This window comes from Triturus cristatus, chromosome 12 (assembly GCF_964204655.1).
Source record: "Triturus cristatus chromosome 12, aTriCri1.1, whole genome shotgun sequence".
In the NCBI taxonomy this organism is placed as follows: domain Eukaryota; kingdom Metazoa; phylum Chordata; class Amphibia; order Caudata; family Salamandridae; genus Triturus; species Triturus cristatus.
In genome coordinates this window covers 688,798,709-688,816,907 of record NC_140595.1, presented here as the reverse complement: position 1 = coordinate 688,816,907, position 18,199 = coordinate 688,798,709, and the positions used below count along the sequence as shown (strand labels likewise).

General features: G+C 45.8%; 1 protein-coding gene across 1 annotated transcript in view; it reads right to left on the bottom strand.

Annotated features, from left to right (window-relative positions):
- The window catches only part of LOC146780101 (copine-7-like), a 657,204-nt gene extending 639,228 nt beyond the window's left edge, over positions 1–17,976 (bottom strand). The window contains exon 1 of the mRNA XM_085636916.1: positions 17,868–17,976. The gene's annotated coding sequence lies outside the window, so the exon portion shown is untranslated. The remainder of the gene's footprint in view (positions 1–17,867) is intronic.
- Positions 17,977–18,199: the final 223 nt, after the last annotated feature.

Below are 18,199 nucleotides of genomic sequence, written 5' to 3'. Positions count from 1 at the left end.
CGAAGAGGTAGTGATGAGGTCTACACCACCCTACACCCTACCACTGGCTTCAGGCAGAAGAGGCCTATGGCATTACACCCTACTATACCCTCTACTGCCAGAAGAGGTCCATGGCATTGTACAAATATGTATACCATCTTCTGACAGAAGAAGTCTATGGTATTGTACACTACTATATCCGCTTCTGCCAGAAGAGGCCCATGGCATTGTACTAATATATATACCCGCTTCTGAAAGAAGAAGTCTATGGTATTGTACACTACAATACCCGCTTCTGGCAGAAGAAGTCTATGGTATTGTACACTACTATACACGCTTCTGACAGGAGGCCTATGGTATTATACACTACTATACCCGCTTCTGACAAAAAAGATCTATGGTATTGTACACTACTATACCCGCTTCTGACAGAAGAGGCCCATGGCATTGTACAACTATATATACCCGCTTCTGACAGAAGAAGTCTATGGTATTGTACACTACTATACCTGCTTCTGGCAGAAGAAGTCTATGGTATTGTACGCTACTATACCCACTTCTGACAGGAGGCCTATGTATTATACAAGAGTATATCCGCTTCTGACAGGAGGCCTGTGGTATTGTACACTACTATACCCGCTTCTGACAAAAAAGACCTAAGGTATTGTACACTACTATACCCACTTCTGCCAAAAGAGGCCCATGGCATTGTACAAATATATATACCCGCTTCTGACAGAAGAAGTCTATGGTATTGTACACTACTATACCTGCTTCTGCCAGAAGAGGCCTATGGTATTGTACCCTACTATACACGCTTCTGACATGAGGCCTATGTATTGTACAAGAATATATCCGCTTCTGACAGGAGGCCTACGGTATTCTATACTACTATACCCGCTTCTGACAAAAAAGACCTAAGGTATTGTACACTACTATACCCGCTTCTGACAGAAGAAGTCTATGGTATTGTACACTACTATACCCACTTCTGCCAGAAGAGGCCCATGGCATTGTACAAATATATATACCCGCTTCTGACAGAAGAAGTCTATGGTATTGTACACTACTATACCCGCTTCTGTCAGAAGAGGCCTATGGTATTGTACCCTACTATACCCGCTTCTGACAGGAGGTCTACGGTATTGTACCCTACTATACCCACTTCTGCCAGAAGAGGCCCATGGCATTGTACAAATATATATACCCGCTTCTGCCAGAAGAAGTCTATGGTATTGTACCCAACTATACCCGCTTCTGACAGAAGAAGTCTATGGTATTGTACCCAACTATACCCGCTTCTGACAAAAGAAGTCTATGGTTTTGTACCCAACTATACCCGCTCCTGGCAGAAGAGGCCTAAGGTATTGTACAAGAGTATATCCTCTTCTGATAGGAGGCCTATGGTATTGTACACTACTATACCCACTTCTGACAGAAAAATACCTATGGTATTGTGCACTACTATACCAGCGGGATGAGGGCGGGAGCCCACGGTTGATGCTGTCTCCAAGGAAAGGTCCCCTGTGTCCAGCACCAGTCAGAACAGTGCGATCGGAGCCTGCTGCGACCCTGGGGGTTGCCACGTCCTTCCGCGGCTCTCGCTGCCAGCTGCCCTTGTCTCAGCCTGGGTCCAGTGCTCCTGCCATGGGGCGCAGGCTCCCTGGGCTATCAGAGCACATTGAGAGGTGTGACGGGGGATTGCTTTTACTTGTTGCATGCTGAATTGGAAATTAATGTGGCAATTTAATGTTGCGCCGGCCTCGACCCACACTGCACGCCCCTCTCATGGCGCCCATGTCATTGTCTGGAATCGCATGACGCCCTAATTGCTTGTGATGCGTGGGCTGGACTCGTAACTGAAACACTAGCCTTTTTGGGCTGGATAAAGCGGTCAGTTGCCGCATGGTTTGTGAGTGTGGCCTCCAAACAAGTTGCTAAAAAAAAAAAAAAACACTGACATAAAGAAAGGACTTTAAACAAGCCATGATCTAAACTCTTACTAAATCAAGTAACAGGTCTACATCCTAGCCCCAGCATAGGAGCTTCACCTAGTGGCACAACCGTCAACTGTGACTTTTTTGTTGTTGCACAAACATCCTGAAACTTGAATACTATATGGTCACCCCTTGTTCTACACCATAGCCCCAGCATAGAAGCGCCATCTAGTGGCATAACTTTCAACTGCGACTCTCTTTCATAACCTTTCTGAATCTTTTATGTTCAGAGATCAGCTGTAATTAAATCCACTCCCTTAAATCAGCTACAGGATTTTCTATCAGCCCTTAAATATCACCACCTCTCCCATATTACCAATCATATACACACCCACTCAACTCAGATTCACCCCCCTACCTTCTTTATCCCCCCTTCATCATGATTCCACACTCCCCAAACTCCAATAAGGCATCACATGACAACGTCTTGGAATGATATGGTCTCAATCCCTACCTCATAATATTCTTTCCTAAATTCTCCAAACACGCTGCGAAAAGCTATAAGCACAAACTGCTCAAAGAACATCCAGAAAGTTTAATAACAGAAATTTAACCCAGTACAACAAACGGAGGCCTTAAAACGTACTTTATCTTCTTCACCAAGAAGCCAGCCAAATGAAAACCAAACATCTTACAACTCTTGCATGTAACCAAAACAATTAACCTTCCATATGGATCCAAACTTACTATATCCCCATCCCGAAACTTTGGTGGGGAACTGTCCATAACCATATGCACAAATGGGAACATCCTAATACAAGCCTCCAAACAGAATGTCGCCATTTTTGACTGCCACTTCCCCGTTCTCTGCACCGCCATGCCTTCTGCTCACAGCTCTCCACTTTCTCCTTCCCCTAAACCACATATCTCCACATTCTCACCTCTCTCAAGAGAACCTACTCCGCCACAAACCTTAAGCACTAACAAACATCCACTCCCCTTTGCATCCCTGTCCATCCTGAAACCCCGAGAAGCTAAAACCAAACTGCAAGAATTGCTGTCTCCGCCATTAGGGCTCATGTCCCTTACACCCGATTCCTCACAGACCTCCGACTACATTAGACTAGTTCCTCCTAAAGCCGTCTCCCAGATCTCAATGACCTCCAGTCAACCTCACTCTCCACTATCTGATCTAACCTCCTCCCAACCTATGCCTATACTTTCATGACTTGAACTCAAAATCAACTTAACATTAGAAGAAATCGCTTCCATTTGGATTGACACCAAGATGCACTTAATTCCATTCTCTAACCACACAACTCTGGCAAACACTAATCCTGACACAATCATGCACTCACACTCCTCGCTATACCCGTTGGTCAAGTAACCCCTTCACTCAGTACCACCTCACACCAAGGAGAACCACTGATGGAATGTCACAGCTAGAAGCAGGAGTGCTGAGCAACTCCTACAACAATGCTCCCAGACAACCTTGCTAGTCTACGATTCTGGCCATTATTGGCACGAGTAGGATGCTGCCTACCTATCCCTCCTCCCAATCCCCGTCCTTCTATCTTCCATCCAACCTGATAAATCTCAACAGAGGAGATCACCCAAGATAAACTGCCCTTAAACTGCAGGTCATCAGTCAAGCACGCCACTGAAATTGCAGAAGTTATACATTTACATGATACTGACATCTGCTTTCTGACTGAATCCTACCTTAATGGCCACTCATCCCCCATCATTGACCTCCTCACTCCTTCGGACTTCTCAATCATTCCTTGTGACCGGTAGAGCCGTGCTGGTGGAGGACTTGCTATCATACATACATCTGACCTGTTCCTAAAACCCTTTTGAACCACTGAATACTCCACCTTTGTATATCTAGGAGTCAAACTCTCTTCCAAAGGCTCTAATCCTTTGAACTTCCATGCCATCTATCAACCCCCAGGAGAAAACAACAATTCTTTGAAGATTAAACAGACTTGATAATGCTAAACTCCCTGAATGAATCTACCAACATTATTCTTAGAGACTTAAACTTGCACTTAAACGATACTGAAGCTACAACAATATAAGCCTTATACACCCTCCTCGAATTAAATGGCCTCACAACATTTTACAAAGAGCAAACTCATACCAAAGGCTTGACCCTCGATGCAACCATTGCCAAATATAATTCCTTATCCCTCCACTCCATCCTACCCATGGATTGGACTAACCACCACCTTATCTTATTTACACTTAATAAGATCCAACCAAAGTAACCAACCCTAACTAATCATCCTAAACACTGGGTGGTCAATTTACACCAAATCTCCCAATCAGAATTTGAATCCTTAATCAGTTTTTACCCCTCCTGACCTAATTTCAACTGATGGCTTCACCTCCCACTACAACAATAAAATGGCTGAAGTTCTTAATACTGTCGCCCATTTAAAACAAAACAAAACAAAAAAACACGAATCGTCCCAAGATCCTGGTTTAATAAAGACCTTAATATGGAAAGACAACAATTTAGTCTGACTGAGAGAATCTGGTGACAACATCCCTCCCTGAACAATCTCTCCCTCCTCCGAGCCAAACACCTAAAATACAAGAAACACATCCACAGAAAGAAATCTTTCTTTTGAGCTCAACCAGACTGCTCTAGAAACAAACCTAAAGACCTTTTCAATATTATCAAACAACAAACTTCCACGTTCCCCAGCATGCATATGTAACATCTGTAGAGTGCTGTGAGGAGTTTGCAAAAATATTTGCAGAACAAAAATAACAAATATCGAACTTTCTCTCATCCCCACCACTTCCTCACTACCCCTACCTCTGCCTGTTCCCAAATCAAAGATGATCACAACACCACCTCATCGCCGACTAACGAACATCTCCTTATAACTGTCCCTAAGACTAGCCAGAACACCAACAAAATACAGCACCAACAAAATGCATCCTGGACCAAGTTTAGGTTTAGGTTTAGGGATTTATAAAGCGCATGGCTATCCTCTGGCATCCCAGCGCTATAACAGGTAAGGGCAGTTAACTGGGGTGAGAGTAAAGGGAACAGCCAAGTTTTAAGTTTCTTTTTAAAAGACTGTTCATTTCCGATCAATCGCAACTCTGGGTCCATGCTGTTCCAGAGTTTGGGCACCAGGTGTGAGAATGATCTCCCCCCCACCTTGACCTTTTAATTCTGGTAATGTTCATCAGAAAGTTCGACCCTGATCTGAGACAACGGTGGGGTGAGTAGGGGGAGATCAAAGTATGTAACATGGCTGAGCCTCTACCATACATGGCTCTGTGTGCCAGGCAGAGGGATTTGAATTTAATCCTGGTCTGAACGGGAAGCCAAAGCAGCTATCTCAAGGACTCTCTAACTCTAACTCTCTAAGTTTGACGATATCTTGGAAGAAGAGGTCATCAAAATACTTTCTTGCACAAAACCATCATCTCACCTCTCGGATCCTCTTTCTTCCTCTCTAGCCAAAACTCTTAGGCATATCATCTCCTCTACATGGACAAGACTCATTAACTTTTCATTATCCAGAGGGTCGATTCTGGCCTCCCTTAAACTCAGAAAAATCAACCCCCTTATCAAAAAGCCAGAACCCGGCCCAAACAACCGAAACAACTATATACCAATAAGCAACCTCCCTCTCCTCACCAAAACCATTGAAAAATGTGTGCTTTCGCAATTAAACACCAACATTGATGTCACTCAAATTACATGAGGCCTTCCAATCTGGTCTCAGGAAAGGCTGTAGCACGGAAACTGCAATCCTGAACATGATCGCTGACATTTACAGATCTCTTCATGATGGTAAGGTCTGCCTCCTAATCCCCCTCGACCTCTCAGCAGCTTTTCATATGGTCAGCCACAGCATCCTGCTGAACACCCTCTCACAGCGTGCAGGCATCAACAGACCTGTCCTACAGTGGTTTGACTCATACCTTAACCAAATATGTCACCTAATCAAGCTAAACAATGCCACCTCACAAGCAGCTCCAGCCCCACAAGGAGACCCCCAAGGATCAATCCTGTCCTCTGCCTTATTCAACTTCTACATGGAACCCCTCACAGACATCTTGAAATAGGCCAGCCCGCGTACCATCTCTATGCAGACGATACTTAACTCTACATCAAAATCAAACTATCTCGCTAACAAACTTTCAAAAACTGGACAGAAGAGGCCCCTGTGAAGTTCGAACAATCTACTCCTTGTTCCTTTTAAATTCAAAAAAGAAAAATAACTTGCCCATTTGTTCTCTGGAAATGCACCTAGAATTTGGAATACCCTACCCCAGGAGCTACGTGACAATCAATCATTCCTCTACTCCTGTAAAAAATGTAAATTATTTCTTCTCAACAAATATCTGAACACTCCCTCTTAAAACACTCTCTCTACTGCCTCACATTCTCCCGCTGAACAACTTTAATCTGTCCACCACTACCTCTGGATCAGCGGATCAGTTTCTCCTCCTTCAACTGAGAAACCCAACATCTCTGCCTCCGGAATTACTATACTTCTACTATTCCACGTTTGCTTTGTACTTCCCCATATATTTACTATTTGTTTGTGCTCTCCTTGTAAATTGTGTGCCTATCCAAGCTTTGTGAAGCGCTCTGACACCCCCCGGGTCAAGTCTGCGCTACGTAAAACTAAAAAAATACAACAAAAACAAATATGGTATCCCCGGGATGAGCAGGAGCCTTAGGTTGCACCTACTGGTGGCACTAAGTTAATGCAAAATGCCTGAAATTTACCTTTCATAACTGCATGGTGGTGAGTGCTCCAGAAGTTACATTTGTATTTTATTTGCATTTTTCTGAGGGTAGGGGTAAAGGACATACATTAAGGGAATAGGAGGCAGTCGCCTAGGCAGCCCCTCAAAATATTAAATATGGCCCCATTAAGAGTGAGAAGACTGTGTCAAAATGACACTTCCTGTCAGGCACCAGAAATCTTTACCCCACCCTGAAAATGAGGTGCATGAAGCCCGAATGTACACGCTTCTGTCACCTAATAGAGAGTGCCGAAGGGGGGACTGAACATCACTTTGGTGAAAAATGTGCACTTCCATTAGCAGAGAAAGTAGTGCTTTGAACGGGCCGGTAAGGAGTACCGGCACTTTTTTATTTTGAGAGGGAGAGTACCGGCACTTCTCAAGAGAGAACTAATACTTTCAATTGGAGAGTACCAGCACTTCTCAGAAACAAGCAGGTACTCTGGTACAGAGTACCTGCACTTCTATTTTTCTATTTCAAGCACTGGAAGAAAGAGCTGTGGCTGTCCACACACCTTTCGACCTGTGTGTTTCAAGGAGCAGACCTGGGTCCTCCCACTCCATAGACCAGTGGGGGTCCACTCTATGTCCAGGAGGGCCAGATATGGACCAGGACAGTTACTTAGGAGAAATGGCATTTAATTTATCTAGACGGAACTCATACGGCACCTGGTTGTCATGAAAATCTGGCACGGATCCAGCAGTCCTCGAGGTACTTAGGACACCCCTTGTTTATATATAGTGCAAACTCAACCCGAGGTATAGGAGCGCTTTACATTAGGACTAGTTACATTACACAAGAACACATTCTTCCTTGGTAGGCACGGGGAGAATGAGTGATTTGCCCAGGATCACAGGATGTTGAGCCGAGACTCGAACCTGGTTCTCCAGTTCTAAAGTCGGCAGCTCTGGCCTTTATTCCACATCCTTGCTTTAACAGCTTGTGTATAACAGTATTGCAGGCTAAAAAAAAACTTCTGCGACCTATGCTGTTTAGTATGAAAGCTGGAGCCTTACAGAGAAATTAGATAGCAAACCAAAGTAATCGAGGAAGAATGGATTCTCCCAGCAGAAGGGGGGGGGGGGGGTGGGGGGTGCCACTGCCTGGTATCCGGCTCCTCTGTATGTAACAGCACCGCAAGACTTGACATATATCTATAAATGCTGCAATACCATACAGCTGTTCCGCCACAGGGCGTCTGTTCTCAGTCTCTGCGATATGGCATAATTAATATTTAATAATATACGCATCACTGTGTACTGTATCTAGTTACAACCAAAACCCGTGCAGGATGATTCACCTAGCATATCGCTGACCCCTGGGGCATAGGCTGGAGTAATCTGTGCAAGCGTGAGGGATAGCTCTGCTGTTTGTGACGTGATTCGCGTAGAATGTATTCACAGCCTCATGGCACCATCCTGAATGTTTGCTGTCTTGGAAGAGATAGTAAAAGATCTACTGATAGCTCTGCTGTCTCATGAATCCAATGCAAAAACAACAGTTGATGGACAGAATGCAGAACAATGTCATACATTCACCCCAGTACAGAGATCAGGACCTTAATCCATAATCCATCCTTTTTTTGCTCACCATGCCAATCCAGTTTGAACCCAGACATATGCAACTCAGTCTTGACCCTGTGCCCAATGGGAACAGTCCAGCCCGAACTGCCAAGCCAGGTCCTCCCTGGACTGGAAACAAGCATCCTAGGACCGGTTTCGGGGTTTCACCCCTCATCAGCCAGGATAGCTTGACTCCAGTGGCATGGAGAGCACGGGACCCACGTCTGGGCATACCCATCCCACTCAGGGTGACAAATGCAAAAAGAACAGTTGATGGACAGAATGCAGAGCAATGTCATACATTCACCCCAGTACAGAGATCTGGGCCTAAATCCATCATTTTTTTGCTCACCACGCCATCTGAATGTTTGTTGTCTCGGAAGAGATGGTGAAAGATCTACTGATAGCTCTGCTGTCTCATGAATCCAAGGCTGAGCCCATCGCTTCTGTGGATCTGGAATGCACAATCTGTGTTTAGTTGTTGATCATCTTCGCCGCCCAGGGTATCAGAAAGCGTTATTCGTACACTTTCATTGGATAGCTCTGCTGTCTCGTGTATCAGACCGCACAAGCTGTGCACACTTGGAGTGGTAGCTAGATTGTGTAAAAATCTGAATGCACCATCTGTGAACAGTTAGGGGTACTTCTGCAGTGTAAGGTGTCAGCTTTAACAATCTGCGCTAATTGTTGGGGGAGCGCTGTTGTCTGGGACACCGGCCTTGACACTGTGTGCACATATATGGGATAGCTCTGCTGTCTGGGGAATCAGCCTGCACATCATGTGCACATACAGGGAATAGCCCTGCTGCCCGGTGTATCAGCCTGTGCATCGCTTGCACCTGTAGGGGATAGTTCTGCTGTCTAAGGTATGAGCCTGTACATTGTGTCCATGTGTCCGTGATAGCTCTGCTGCCTGGGGCATCAGCCGGTACACTGTGTGCACATGCAGGGGATAACTCTGCTGTCTAATGTCTGAGCACGTCCATTGTGTGGCCTTGTGGAGGATAGCTCTGCTGTCTAATGTATGAGCCTGTTCATTGTGTGCGCGTGTAGAGGATAGCTCTGCTGTCTAATGTACTGTGAAGGTGTCCATTGTATGCACATGCAGGGGATAACTCTACTATCTAATGTATGAGCAAGTCCACTGTGTGCACATGTAGAGGGTAGCGCTGCTGTCTACTGTAGTATGAACATGTCCATTGTGTGCGCATGTAGAGGATGGCTCTGCTGTCTAAAGTCAGAGCCTGCCCATTGTGTGCGCATGTTGAGGATAGCTCTGCTGTCTAATGTATGAGCATGCCCACTGTGTGCACATGTAGAGGATAGCTTTGCTGTCTAATGTATGAGCCTGTCCTTTGTGTGCACATGCAGAGGATAGGTCTGCTGTCTAATGTCCGACCATGTCCATTGTGTGCGCATGTAGAGGATACCTCTGCTGTTCAAGGTACCATGAACGTGTCCACTGTGTGTGCATGTAGAGGATAGGTCTGATGTCTAATGTATGAGCCCGCCCACTGTGTGCACATGTAGAGGATAGCTCTGCTGTCTAATATATAAGCCTGTCCATTGTGTGCACATGTAGGGGATAGCTCTGCTGTCTAATGTATGAGCCTGTCCATTGTGTGCACATGTAGAGGATAGCTCTGCTGTCTAATATATAAGCCTGTCCATTGTGTGCACATGTAGGGGATAGCTCTGCTGTCTAATGTATGAGCCTGTCCATTGTGTGTCTATGTAGAGGATAGGTCTGCTGTCTAATGTATGAGCCTTTTCATTGTGTGCACATGTATAGGATAGCTCTGCTGTCTAATGTAGTATTAATGTGTCCATTGTGTGTACATGTAGAGTATAGCTCTGCTGTCCAATTTCCGAGCCTGTCCATTGTGTGCGCATGTAGATGATAGCTCTGCTGCCTAATGTATGAGCCTGCCCGCTGTGTGCACATGTAGAGGATAGCTCTGCTGTCTAATGTAGTATTAACGTGCACATTGTGTGTGCATGTAGAGGATAGCTCTGATTTCTGATATATAAAACCTGTCCATTGTGTGCACATGTAGAGGATAGCTCTGCTGTCTAATATACCATGAATGTGTCCATTGTGTGTGCATGTAGAGGATAGCTCGGATTTCTGATATATAAAACCTGTCTATTGTCTGCACATATAGAGGATAGCTCTGCTGTCTAATGTATGAGCCTGTCCATTGTGTGCACATGTAGAGGATAGCTCTGCTGTCTAATGTACTATGAACGTGTTCATTGTGTGCAAATGTAGAGGATAGCTCTGCTGTCTAATGTATGAGCCTGTCCATTGTGTGGGCATGTAGAGGATAGCTCAGCTGTCCAATGCACCATGAACGTGTCCATTGTGTGTGCATCTAGAGTATAGTTCTGCTGTCTAATTTCCGAGCCTATCCATTGTGTGCACATATAGAGGATAGCTCTGCTGCCTAATGTATGAGCCCGCCCCCTGTGTGCACATGTAGAGGATAGCTCTGCTGTCTAATGTAGTATTAACGTGTCCATGTAGAGGATAGCTCTGATTTCTGATATATAAAACCTGTCCATTGTGTGCACATATAGAGGTTCGTTCTGCTGTCTAATGTATGAGCCTATCCATTGTGTGCACATGTAGAGGATAGCTCTGCTGTCTAATGTACTATGAACGTGTCCATTGTGTGTGCATGTAGAGGATAGCTCTGATTTCTGATATATAAAACCTGTCCATTGTGTGCACATATAGAGGTTAGTTCTGCTGTCTAATGTATGAGCCTATCCATTGTGTGCACATGTAGAGGATAGCTCTGCTGTCTAATGTACTATGAACGTGTTCATTGTGTGCAAATGTAGAGAATAGCTCTGCTGTCTAATGTATGAGTCTGTCCATTGTGTGGGCATGTAGAGGATAGCTCTGCTGTCCAATGCACCATGAACTTGTCCATTGTGTGTGCATCTAGAGTATAGCTCTGCTGTCTAATTTCCGATCCTATCCATTGTGTGCACATATAGAGGATAGCTCTGCTGCCTAATGTATGAGCCCGCCCCCTGTGTGCACTTGTAGAGGATAGCTCTGCTGTCTAATGTAGTATTAACGTGTCCATGTAGAGGATAGCTCTGATTTCTGATATATAAAACCTGTCCATTGTGTGCACATATAGAGGTTAGTTCTGCTGTCTAATGTATGAGCCTGTCCATTGTGTGCACATGTAGAGGATTTGCGCTGCTGTCTAATATATAAGCCTGTCCATTGTGTGCACATGTAGAGGATAGCTCTGCTGTCTAATGTACTATGAACGTGTCCATTGTGTGCAAATGTAGAGGATAGCTTTGCTCTCTAGTGTATTATGAACATGTCCATTGTGTGCGCATGAAGAGGATGGCTCTGCTGTCTAATGTCTGAGCCGGTCCATTGTGTGCGCATGTAGAGGATAGCTCCGCTGTCTCATGTATGAGCCTGTGCATTGTATGCACATGTAGGGGATATCTCAGCTGTCTAATGTATGAGCCTGTCCATTATATGCACATGTAAGGAATAGCTCTGCTGCCTGAGTATCGGCCTGAACATTATGTGGATAGCTCTGCTGTCTAAGTTATCAGCCTGTATGTACATTGTGCGTACAAATATGGGATAGCTCTGCTCTCCTAAGTAGCAGCCTGCACGTTGTGTGCGCATGTAGGTGGATAGCTCTGCTGTGCATAGCAGAAACAGTAAAATGTTAAGTGTGTCAGCTTGTGTGTGTGAGAGAGCCGTCGGCTGCGTACTCACGCAGCAGGCACGGAGTGCAGTCAGGGAGGGTCGACCTCGTGGTTCGAGAGCAGGCACAGTCAGTACACTGGCGAGGAAAGGCCGGCTTCATCATTCAACAAGAGGCGGCATATCTGAAGTTAGGGGCGCAGCCGACATTCCCTATTCAGTATCGAACACCCCTGTACATTTGGGGGAGAGCTCGGCACAATAAGTACATCTGGGGAAGAGTGAAGTAGGCCCAATCTGTAAATGTGTGGGACGGATAATCTTTATAAGTCCACCGCAGGCACAGTTTGCACACGTGGAGGGGGGTTCGCCTTCTTCGTTCATCCGCAGTCACAATCATGATTTTGGGGGTGCGATAATCGTAATTATGCAGGCAGTATCATCTGTAAATTTGAGGGAGGTTCATATTCTCTCAGCAGCATCCGGTGTGTGCGGGGAGTCGACCTAAGCAGTTCAGCAGCAGGCACAACCTGCACTAGTGTACTGAATTAAGCAGCAGGCAGAATGGGTCGGATGTGGGGGAGGAGCGACCTGAGCGCATTTCAGCATCAGGCACAGTCCGCACTTCATGGGGGAGGGGAGGCTTGAAATGCTGGCAGCAGGTACCATTTGCACATCAGGGGGAGAGCTCAGCTTCTTAATTCTCCAGCAGGCACAAGAGGTGTAGTTGGAGGGCAGAGGGGAGTCGGATTCCATAATTTACCAGTAGACATGGTTTATACCATGGGTACTGGCAAACATTTTCCCAGGGGCTAAAAAGTTTGGTGTGTGGTGTGATTCAGGGTTACACAGTTACCAGCAGGTTGGAGGCTGGTAGGGCTGAGCAGGGGGCAAAGGTGGGTGTATGAGATGCAAAACATGTATCTAGTTGCTGATTTGTACAATGTGAAACCAAAAAACTTGGGATCAGTCCCGGCTTCCCCACTTTACCAAATTGTGTGATCCTAGGCAATTGTTTTATTTCACTTTCCCTACTTTTTCTTCATTATCACATATAAGATTACCTCAAAATGCAGCACTTCAGGATGTGAGTTGTGCAAAACCTTCTCTTGTGTTTGATTTAATAGACTATAATGCTGCTCGTGTACAATAGCAACCCAGGTCACCCATAGGGTGCACATCACAACTGACTCGCCTCTTAGTTCACTATTGGCATTGTTGTCAAGGTGGAGGGAAGCATTGTCAGGTTACGGGAGGGGAAAGCATAAATGTTTCTAAATTGATGTTTGAAAACTATCACTTAAAAAAAAAATCTTCTCAATGCACTGATATAATCTAATGTATTACGGAGAAACGGTTTTAAAGAGACATCATCCAATTTCTTCATGCTCGCTGCAAGATATTTGTTAAAATATATGGTGTAAACGGTGCAGGACACCCTAGTTACTTCCTTTCTTTATTTTAAATTGCCTTCAAATAAATGCTTGTCTGATTATTTTTCCATCTTTTTAATGTTACTGCTGAGTGTACAGCAGTCCAGTGCTGCTGTTCACCAGGGGGGCACAGGAAAAGGTCAGGAGGGCTGCATGGGGCCAACGGTCATGCTTTGAGTATCACTGGTTTCTACATTTTGGACTCAGTTCAGCTTCTATGCCCATCAGCCGACACCATTTACACGCTAGGGGGACCAATGTGATTCAAGGTTTCTCATGCAGGCACACTTTGTACACTTTGGTAGAGTTCTTCGTGGGCAGACACAATTTCTACACTTGAGTGAGAGACGAGGTTCATGTTTCACAAGCAGACACGATTTCCACACTTGTGGGAGAGCTGTGATTCACATTTCACCTATACACACTATAAGGAGTAGGGAGTGAATGCACGTGGTGTTGTGATATAATGTGGAAACGTGCTGTGTGTTTTAATACTGCCCTCACTCACACCGAAGTGTGACATGCTTCACATTTAACCAACACTTGAGGAAGGCATGAGGCTCATTCATGTTTCACAAGCATACACGATTTCCACACTTGTGGGAGAGCTGTGCTTCACATTTCACCAACAGACACAATTTCTACACTTCGGGAGACATTGGGTTCATGCTTCACAAGGAGACATGGTTTCCACACTTGTGGGAGAGCTGTGCTACACATTTCACCAACAGACACAATTTCTACACTTGGGGAGAGTTTGGGTTCCTGTTTCACAAGCAGACACTGTTTCTACACTTGTGGGAGAGTTGTGCTTCATATTTCACCAATGGACACAATTTCTAAACTTGGGGAGAGTTTGGGTTCATGTTTCACAAGCAGACACGGTTTCCACACTTGTGGGAGAGCTGTGCTTCACATTTCACCAACAGACAAAATTTCTAAACTTTGGGAGAGATTGGGTTCATGTTTCACAAGCAAGCATAGTTTCCACACTTGAGGGAGACATGAGGCTTATTCATGTTTCACAAGCAGACACGATTTCCACACTTGTGTGAGAGCTGTGCTTCACATTTCACAAACAGACACAATCTCTACACTTGAGGAGAGATGGGGTTCATGTTTTACAAGCAGACACGATTTCCACACTTGTGGGAGAGCTGTGATTCACATTTCACCAACAGACACAATTTCTAAACTTGGGGAGAGATTGGGTTCATGTTTCACAAGCAAACACGGTATCCACATTTGTGGGAGAGTTGTGCTTCACATTTCACCAACAGACACAATCTCTACACTTGGGAAGAGATTGGGTTCATGTTTTACAAGCAGACACGGTTTCCACACTTGTGTGAGAGCTGTGCTTCACATTTCACCAACAGACACCATTTCTACACACACTATAAGGAGTAGGGAGTGAACGCACGTGGTGTTGTGATATAATGTGGAAATGTGCTGTGTGTTTTAATACTGCCCTCTCTGACACCGAAATGTGACATGCTTCACATTTCACCAACACTTGAGGGAGGCATGAGGCTCATTCATGTTTCACAAGCAGACACGATTTCCACATTTGTGGGAGAGCTGTGCCTCACATTTCACCAACAGATACAATATCTACACTAGGGCAGAGATTGGGTTCATGTTTCACAAGCAGACACGATTTCCACACTTGTGGGAGGGCTGTGCTTCAGATTTCACAAACAGACACAATTTCTACACTTGGACAGAGATTGGGTTCATGTTTCACAAGCAGACACGATGTCCACACTTGTGGGAGAGCTGTGCTTCACATTTCACCAACAGACACAATTTCTACACTTGGACAGAGGTTGGGTTCATGTTTCACAAGCAGACACGATGTCCACACTTGTGGGAGAGCTATGCTTCACATTTCATCAACAGACACAATTTCTAAACTTGGGGAGAGATTGGGTTCATGTTTCACTAGCAAACACGATTTCCACACTTTTAGGAAAGTTGTGCTTCACATTTCACCAACAGACACAATCTCTACACTTGGAGAGAGTTTGGGTTCATGTTTCACAAGCAGACACGATGTCCACACTTGTGGGAGAGCTGTGCTTCACATTTCACCAACAGACACAATCTTTACACTTGGAGAGAGATTGGGTTCATGTTTTACAAGCAGACACGGTTTCACACTTGTGTGAGAGCTGTGCTTCACATTTCACCAACGGACACAATTTGAAACTTGGGGAGAGATTGGGTTCATGTTTCACAAGCAGACACGGTTTCACACTTGTGTGAGAGCTGTGCTTCACATTTCACCAACGGACACAATTTGAAACTTGTGGAGAGATTGGGTTCATGTTTCACAAGCAAACACGATTCCACACTTGTGTGAGAGCTGTGCTTCACATTTCACCAACAGACACAATTTGAAACTTGTGGAGAGATTGGGTTCATGTTTTACAATCAGACACGGTTTCACACTTGTGTGAGAGCTGTGCTTCACATTTCACCAGCAGACACTGAGAACTGCGCTTCATGTTTGTCACGCAGACACAATCTCCACACTTAGGAAGGTTTATGCTTCTCAGGCAAACACAATTTCCGCAAGGGCTGTGCGTCACATTTCACCACCAAGTGTAATTGTCTCACTTGAGAAGGGTTGAAAGTCATATATTATCAGCAGGCACTATCCACACTTGGGAGAGTTGTACGTCATACTTCATCAAGTGACACACTTTGCACACTTGGGGAGAGCTGAGTATTCTCCATATTCAAGTTGCGAGCACAATCTGTGCACAATCTGTGCATGGGAGAGGTCAGCTTCACACTTGATCCACAGGTTTAATTCATGTGTTTGGGTTACACTTGCGTTTCCTAATCCACCTCCATCCACAGCCTTCTTGAATACAGAGTATACTTTTGCTGCAGCAGCTGCTCGTACACACTTCGTAGGGTTTCCGCCCTCACAGACAGGCTGCACCTTCGGCGTTCACGCGCATGACCGTCATCAGCGGCGCGTGCAGCCTGACCAACCGAGAGCTCGCTCCCTGCTCGGGTGTGCTGTCTGAGGCAGCCGCGTGCAGCAACTAGGTGTACTCCACGTGCATACATCACATGGGTGTAGCAGGAGCAGTGGCACCGGACCCTATTATGGCTGTATTTTACAATTCAACTACAGCAGCTGGGGGGAGGGGCATTCCCTTCCTTGCTCATGACACACCGGTTACGCCACTTTTGGGTATAGCTCTGCGGTCTTAAATCCACACCGTGTACAATCTATGTACACAAAGACAGTGCTACTGCCTCGGGAGTGAGTGAGTGAAGCCGGTGATGGTGGGGAGGGGGGTGGGGGGGGTTGGGGGTCGCTCTGCTGTCAGACTCCCGCCTGCACGATCTAGGCACGTTTCGCTTTAAGGGCATAGCTTATAGCTTTCTTGTTAAATATAAAAAGAGTGGACGCGAGCGGGCACCATCCATGTGCCCGTGAAGGATTGCTCAGCTGTGTGGGGCATCAGTGGGAATATTAAGGGTTCTCCGATGAACGAAACTTCAGCCTGCACCATTTATGTGCTGCGAGGGAACGCCCTGCTGTTGTATCCACTTCTGTGTGTTACCATTAGACGCTCTCCATACACCGTCTGTGGACCGTGAGAGACAGCTCTGCTGTCCTGTGTATATGTAACCGATACCACCCAAATGGTGCCGGTGGTGGTCTCGAGAGGCTGTTTCAAACTCCCCAAAGTAGACGAACAAAGCTCTACTCTTTGAAACACACTAAAGCGCTTAAGCGTGCAATCTTCTCGTAAAGCGCCCCGATGCCCTGTTCTCCGTGATTCGATTTCATCTCTTGATACTTTTTTACTTGGGTTATGCTTCTAAACTGAAGTACGGTTTGAAGAAACGCGAAGTCTTCAAAGCCTTGTCAGGGGATAGTAAGCGCTATTTAAATACAATTTGCAATTACACTGGTGATTATTTAAAACACCGAATTAAAAAAAAGTTACAGCCAGGACATTTTAAAGTAGAAAGAAAAGCTTCAAAGGCGGATATACCAAAACAGAGACTCCGTCGTATCATAGCATCTGTGCGCGTCCAGGACACTTCTTCCCCTCCCAGACAGTTCTTTCATCCCCAGCGAGTTTTTCTGCCATCTATTACGTCCATCAGGTAGATTTGTGATACAGGTGTTATAACCTGTCCTTACAGAGTCTGCTTTAAAGCGCCTCATGCAGCTATGCCGATGCGGAACATTCACCGATCCGTTCGAGGGTGACACACTCCTCCGCTTCTAGGCGCTGCAACAAAGAACGCAAAACTCCATCCTAGCAATATTTCACTCGCCATCTTGTGCCAACACTAGTTTCTGTAACAATGAACCCTCAAGTCACATCTTGCTGTAACTTCTGCTCCAGATGTTCAGAATATTGGCACTTTGGCACGTTAGAAATCTCGCTCTCCCTTCGGCTGCCTCGTGGCATGCTCTGGTTTAAATGCGGTGTTTCTTACCTGCTCCGCGGTGCCCTGGGGGTCCCGACGCCGCTGGCAGCCTCGCTGTGTCCAGGGCGCAGCAGCAGCTGAGGCTCCGGGCTCCGACAGCACCACCTCTACCGGCGCGGAGTGCAGCACTGTGTTGCCAGCCGCCAGCGCCCGCACACGCTGCACTGCGCCGCTTCTCCCCTAGGGGGAGACGGAGGCCACTTAACGCGTGCACTGCCAGGCGCATGCAAAAGGAGATATTTCAGTAATTTCCACCCCAGTCTCCCCGGGCCCCCATGCAGCAATTTACAGAGGAAATGTTCACACCTTCGTGTGTCCCAGCGTTCGCAAAACATCTGCTG